Below are 5,812 nucleotides of genomic sequence, written 5' to 3'. Positions count from 1 at the left end.
TGAGGTTACAATCTTTATACTAATATGCTATGTATTTAGGCATTGATCTTTTGATATTACCCTTTATTTGTAGCTATATGTGAGATTTGACTTCCTAGGCTCACATATGGTGTGTATCTGGTTTTGTTCTTAAAACCGGATGCTACAAGTGGTATCAGAGCAATGCTAACTATAGGGCGCAAGCCTAGTTAGAAATTGGCCATCTTAATGGTTTTGAAATTGCTATAAAATCCTTGTTCTATAAATCTTGATATTTTCTTGTCTACTATATATTTGTCCTTGATATTTATCTCCTCCTTGATGGTTATTTTAAAGTCTTTGTTCTCATCTTCACTCCTTGATTTGATATGCTTTTAGAACCATTACTCATCACCTTCTGGCGTAATCTGAAGATGAGTCCTAGGATTGTTACTCCTAGTACAATTAAGGATGATAGTATCGCAAGTTGAGTCCATGATTGAATTGTGCATCTTTATTACTTGTTGAATTGTCATTATGCTTATGATTGTTTTGAATCTTTGTAATGATTGCAATGATCTTGTTGGGTGTTCCCATAATTTTATTTAGCTTATAGGCCTAAGGTATAACGGATCAGTGCAATAAATAGTTGGGTTATAGTTTTCTTCTGTTCTCCCTATCCTAGTCATTTCAGAGTAGCTAGCACTCTTTGGCTTATATCTCTAATCTTGGATGACCAAAAATCATGAGAAGATTTTGGACAATAGTAGACTTCAATATCTTTCTCTGAGCGCAAGAATCAGCTTGAAAGCTATTTTGGTTATGGAGATACGAAAATCACAAGGCGATGCATTTGTGCTGTTTGGAATTTGGAGTAGTTTCTCTTGTGCACTATTTTCAACCAAGTGAACTGTAGAATTTGGAAAAGTGTTCTATAAGGAAGTTGTGGAGAATGTGATAAGCTTTCCAACGGTATAAGCTATAAGTGTCATTGGATTAACAGAATGAGAGTTACAGCTGTTTTATTGTGCTGTTGTTTTTCATCTCGCGAGTAATTTCAGGTTTGTTGTTCTTGCCCTTACACAAGAGTATCGTTGGGATGTCAGAACATCTTGATACTAGTTAGCTCATCTAAAAGAATGTGCAAGCTATGCTTGGTGCCCCCTAGTTTATCTTTTCTTAAGGGGGGTAGCCAAGCTAAAGAAGTTGCAAGACAAAGGTTTCATATGCTCTGGAGTTTCACTTGGAAGTATAGGTTATGCCTCTGTATGAGAGATCATCATCCAGCACAGATGTATAAATTTGTTGGGTCATCTACAAGTAACTGATGTATTCATCAAGAATTGACCTTCTCTTTGAGCTATTATTAATTGGGGGTATAATCTTCAACATACCTAGGATGGGTTGGTGTGGATGACGTAGGAAGGAGATATTGGACATTTACAGTTCATTCAATGGAGACTCGGAATATCTCAATGATTTACCAAGTTAGAAAGTGACATTTTGTTCAAGGGAAATTATCCAAGATCCAAGATATTGGTAGAGCTGCTGAAGAAGTTTTAAGTTAGTTGGATCAAAAGACCTCAGCTAAGTGTTTGAAGGAAGTCCAAGAAGAGGTTGAAGTAAAACCTATGTATTCACTTTGTTAGATCAGGACAAGAGTTTTATAGCTACAATGATGCACCCTGTCAAGGTGTGGAATGTGTCCTTATACGAGAAGAAAAGAAGTGGCTTGTTCATTAAGTCAATTAAGGAAGCATGAGTTAAACTACCTAACATGTTATCTGGAGTTATTCATTGTGGAGCATGGAAGTAATATCTTCTTGGATGTAAAAGTGACATCTAGGTGGATCATAAGAGTCTACAGAACATCTTCACTATGTTGGTCTTGAGCTTGTGATATCTTCATTGGAATGAAATTGCTTATGACTTGGAAAAGTGCTATCACCTGGAGAAGTAAAAGTCGCAACCGATGCCCTTAGCAACGGAGAGTTGTGCTAAGAAGGTTCGGATGACACCAATGACTAAGAATTGTATTCCAAGTTTGAGCAACTTGACCAGAATCATTAATGTTTTGAAGGTTGGTAGTAGAATTTCCTCCTGACCAAGAGATTCGTCAGGCTTCGTTGAAAGGTGAATATTCTAAGAAAGAGAATTGATATTATGGACTAAAAGAAAAGGTGGCCTAGTGATTGGAGTTACCTGAGAATTGTTCAAGGTACCTATTAGAATCTTGGAATTAGTTTGATAAGTTACTTGGAGTAAGGATAACCTGGTATGCAAAGTAAAGTGGGATCCCTATCAAGATAATGGAACTGCACGAGGAAGTAAAGAAGAATTCAAAGGCAGAGTAATCCTATCTCCTAGTCGACGTCTTCCTGAATCTCAGGGATGAGATTCATCCTAAGGGGGGTAGAATTGTAACACCCTAAAATTTGCCTCTTTTGAAAATAAGTTTAAAATGATTTGTTTCTGAATTTTGTGCTCAATGAAATATAGGAAAAATAATTTTTTTCATTAAATTAAAATTCATCATAAGGTTTAGCAACATGGATGTGCATGCATGCCCGTGCATTTGTTTCTTTGTATTGTGTGGATTTGATTCAAATTGAAAATATGCCAAAATGGTTTTGAAGTTGGCTTTGAAGTAAAAGAAAAGAGAATTAGAAAATAAAAGAATTTAAAAAGTTGTAAAATTTATTTTTGAAAACTTATCAAAATTTTCATTTATGTTTGAATTGAAAAGTGTATTTGAAATTCTATTCAAATTTGAATTGGTTTACATTTGAATTGGTTTTGAAAATAGAATAGAAAAGGAAATTTTTCTCTTTCTCTTATTAGGCCCAAAGGCCTGCTTCTTTTTTTTTCTTCCCGCAGGGCCACTTCTTCCTACTCTCCCTCCTTTCCCGCTTATGGGCCACCCCAGCCGAAGCTCCAGCACCGCTGTTTTGCAGCCTAGTAGCCACGCTGGCCCAACTCCGTTTTGCCCACCAGCAAGCGCGCCCCACGCCTCTCGTACTGCGTGGCCATTTCCCGCGTGGTCGGCCCACTCACGCCTGCTCCCTCCGTGGCCTAGCAAGCCATCTACGTGGCCCAGTAGTGAGTAGCGGCCCAGCACCAACGTGCCCACATTCTCTCTGACAACCGCCATCCCTGCCTTGTTTCACAGACAGCATAGGCCCGCCCGTCAGCTCCATCTCCTACCTCCACCCGTGAGCAACCCGGACTCTGCTGCTGCTCAGGAGTCCCACGTCACCCTGCCCGCATCGTTGCCTTCCGCCGCAAGTGTCTGTGCCCCTTAAATAGTGAGCCCATGCCAGCCGCCTCCCTTTCCCGCACAAACGCTACAGCCGAGCGCCCGCAACCGTGCCGCCAACTAGAGCCACCGTCCGCCGTCACCCTACCAAGCCACGTGCAGTCTCAGTGTCTCCTCCGCCATCGGGAACCCTCTAGGTGCATTTGCCATCTCCTTCTCCTTCTCCTCGTGTTCCCAGTTAGTTCTCTTGTGGTCCATACCATTCTTCCCATGAACGCCAGTGACCTCCTCTGTCTTCCGGCAATGGCGCCGCCGTCGGCTATAGCGCCAGTCACCCCTCCTCCTTCCAATCAATTTTAGCCGTCCGTTTTCAGATCTGTGGCCCAGATTAGAAGATACCCTTTCACTAGTATTTTTATTCAAGAGCCCCTCAGGTTTCTTCCTATTAGAACCCGCGGTCCATTACGTATTTCATAGCTTACGCTTTCTTCTTTTAAAAGCAGTATTTCATTTAGTTGACTTCAAAAATATGTTTTCACTTATTTATAGATTTGCCACTGATTTTGTTTTAGCCATAACTTCTCCGTTTTAACTCCGATTTGACCCATTCAACTTGCGTTAGGTTCGTAATTTCATAATCTACATGTTTATAACCACTTTTAGATATATTTTAAACTTTTGAAATACAAGGTTAGATTTAATCTATTATTTTAGTAAAGGAAATCTTCTTTAAATCATATCTTCTATGTTTTATCTCCGAATTGACTCGTTCAAGTTGTGCTAGATTCATTATGATAAGATCTACACGTTAGTAACAATGTTTATCATGTCACTAATACTAGGAATTTCATGGTTTGAAATCACATCTTGAATAATAATTATGCCACTTGATTTTATAGATAAAATATGATTTGTTTTCCCTTAGTTTTATAATTTGAATCTAAATTTGATTTAATTCAATTTATATAAGCTTTTATATAGTTAAAATAAGTGAAGCCCTATAGTTTTCTTTTCCGCGTATAAAGCATATCTATCGATAGATGTATCTTTTTAACCGTAGCTCCAATTAGCGTGCTTTTCGAGTCTGTGTTTGTAGCGAGACGTAGATTCGTCTTACAAACTTTTTATCTTGATTTTATGATTGGTGTACTATTCTAATTTAGATCTATTGTTTGCTTCATGTATGATTGTATGGATGCTTGTGTGGTGCTTTACGATTGTGTCCTAGTCGGTGAGATATACGTGATGAATCAAGAAGTAGATCTTTGAAGTTTTGGACTTGAAGAAGGATCTAATTTTAAGGCAAGTATAGCATGGGATCTTCCTTGTTGTCCTATACATGTTAATCACTTAATTCATATTGCATGTGTCTACCTTGACTGCCACTAATGGATTTCCTAGTACTTTGTTACCCTATACCTTGATACCTTTGGGTTATTCCATTGGATAGTATGATGCTAGTGCTCAACTACAACCATGATCTTGTAACTTGACTAATGTAATATGCAATAAACATTAAAAGATGCTTTTTAGCAACATGGGATAAGGGGGCTAGAGCATTGGGTTATTTTTATGGTGCTCTAGATTCCTCTCCCTAATGGACTTATCTGTAAGTGATCATCCAGGACTTATAGTATAGCTGTGAGGGCTACATGGCTCTAGCTTTAGCTTAGTATGAGGACCTTTTCTAGCTTATTAGAGGTTACCTTCATGGTGCAAGAGGGGTGTGTTTCGGGTTGGATATAGTGCGGCCTCTGTCCATCAGTGTATAGGCTACGTGTTATTGTGCCTGTCGGAAGGGGAGCTCTACATTCATAGGCCAAGAAACCTAGTGGCCCTAACTTTTTAGACAAACCTTTGAAAGGCTTCATAGTGAACTCTGCCGACCTTCCTTGGTAGTGGGTCAAGAGGCTGGTCACCTCGGGCGAAAGGGTAAATCACGACTCACAGTGAAAGTGTACAACCTCTGCAGAGAGTAAAACTGTTATATTAGTCGTGCTCATGGTCACGAGCGGCCTTGGAACCCTTACAGAATAGATGATGAACACTAATGATATGGATGATGAAGATGCTCACTAATGGTTAAATGTTTATGATATTCATTATTCATGTTTACTTGATCATGTGTTTATATGGCTTGTGATAAACTTGTTGCTACTCCTATGCTAAAATTGTGACAATTAAAAGCTAATTGCAGTAAACCAGTGATAGCCTTTTGAGCCTCATAAACCCCATGTTATATTTGTTGAGTATGACATGTACTTATGCTTGCTTTACTTTTTAAATGTTTGGAAAAATCCCGGATGGGTACCAGATTGCTAGAGTTTAGAGAAATTAGGCTTGTGATCAACCAGTCAGTTGTCCCTAGTGGATTTGGAGTCTTTGCCTGAAGATCGGAGTTGCCTTTCCGCTGTCTATACTCTAAGGTTATAATCTTTATACTTAATACGCTATGTATTTAAGCATTGTCTTTTGATATTACCCTTATTTGTAGCTATATGTGAGATTTGACTTCCTAGGGCTCACATATGGTGTGTATCTGGTTTTGTTCTTAAAACCAGATGCTACACTAGTGGAACTTTCTTCCATCTAGTCTGC

Source organism: Miscanthus floridulus, chromosome 12, assembly GCF_019320115.1.
Source record: "Miscanthus floridulus cultivar M001 chromosome 12, ASM1932011v1, whole genome shotgun sequence".
Classification (NCBI taxonomy): Eukaryota; Viridiplantae; Streptophyta; class Magnoliopsida; order Poales; family Poaceae; genus Miscanthus; species Miscanthus floridulus.
The sequence above is the reverse complement of the archived record's forward strand: the minus strand, read 5'-3'. Positions refer to the sequence as shown.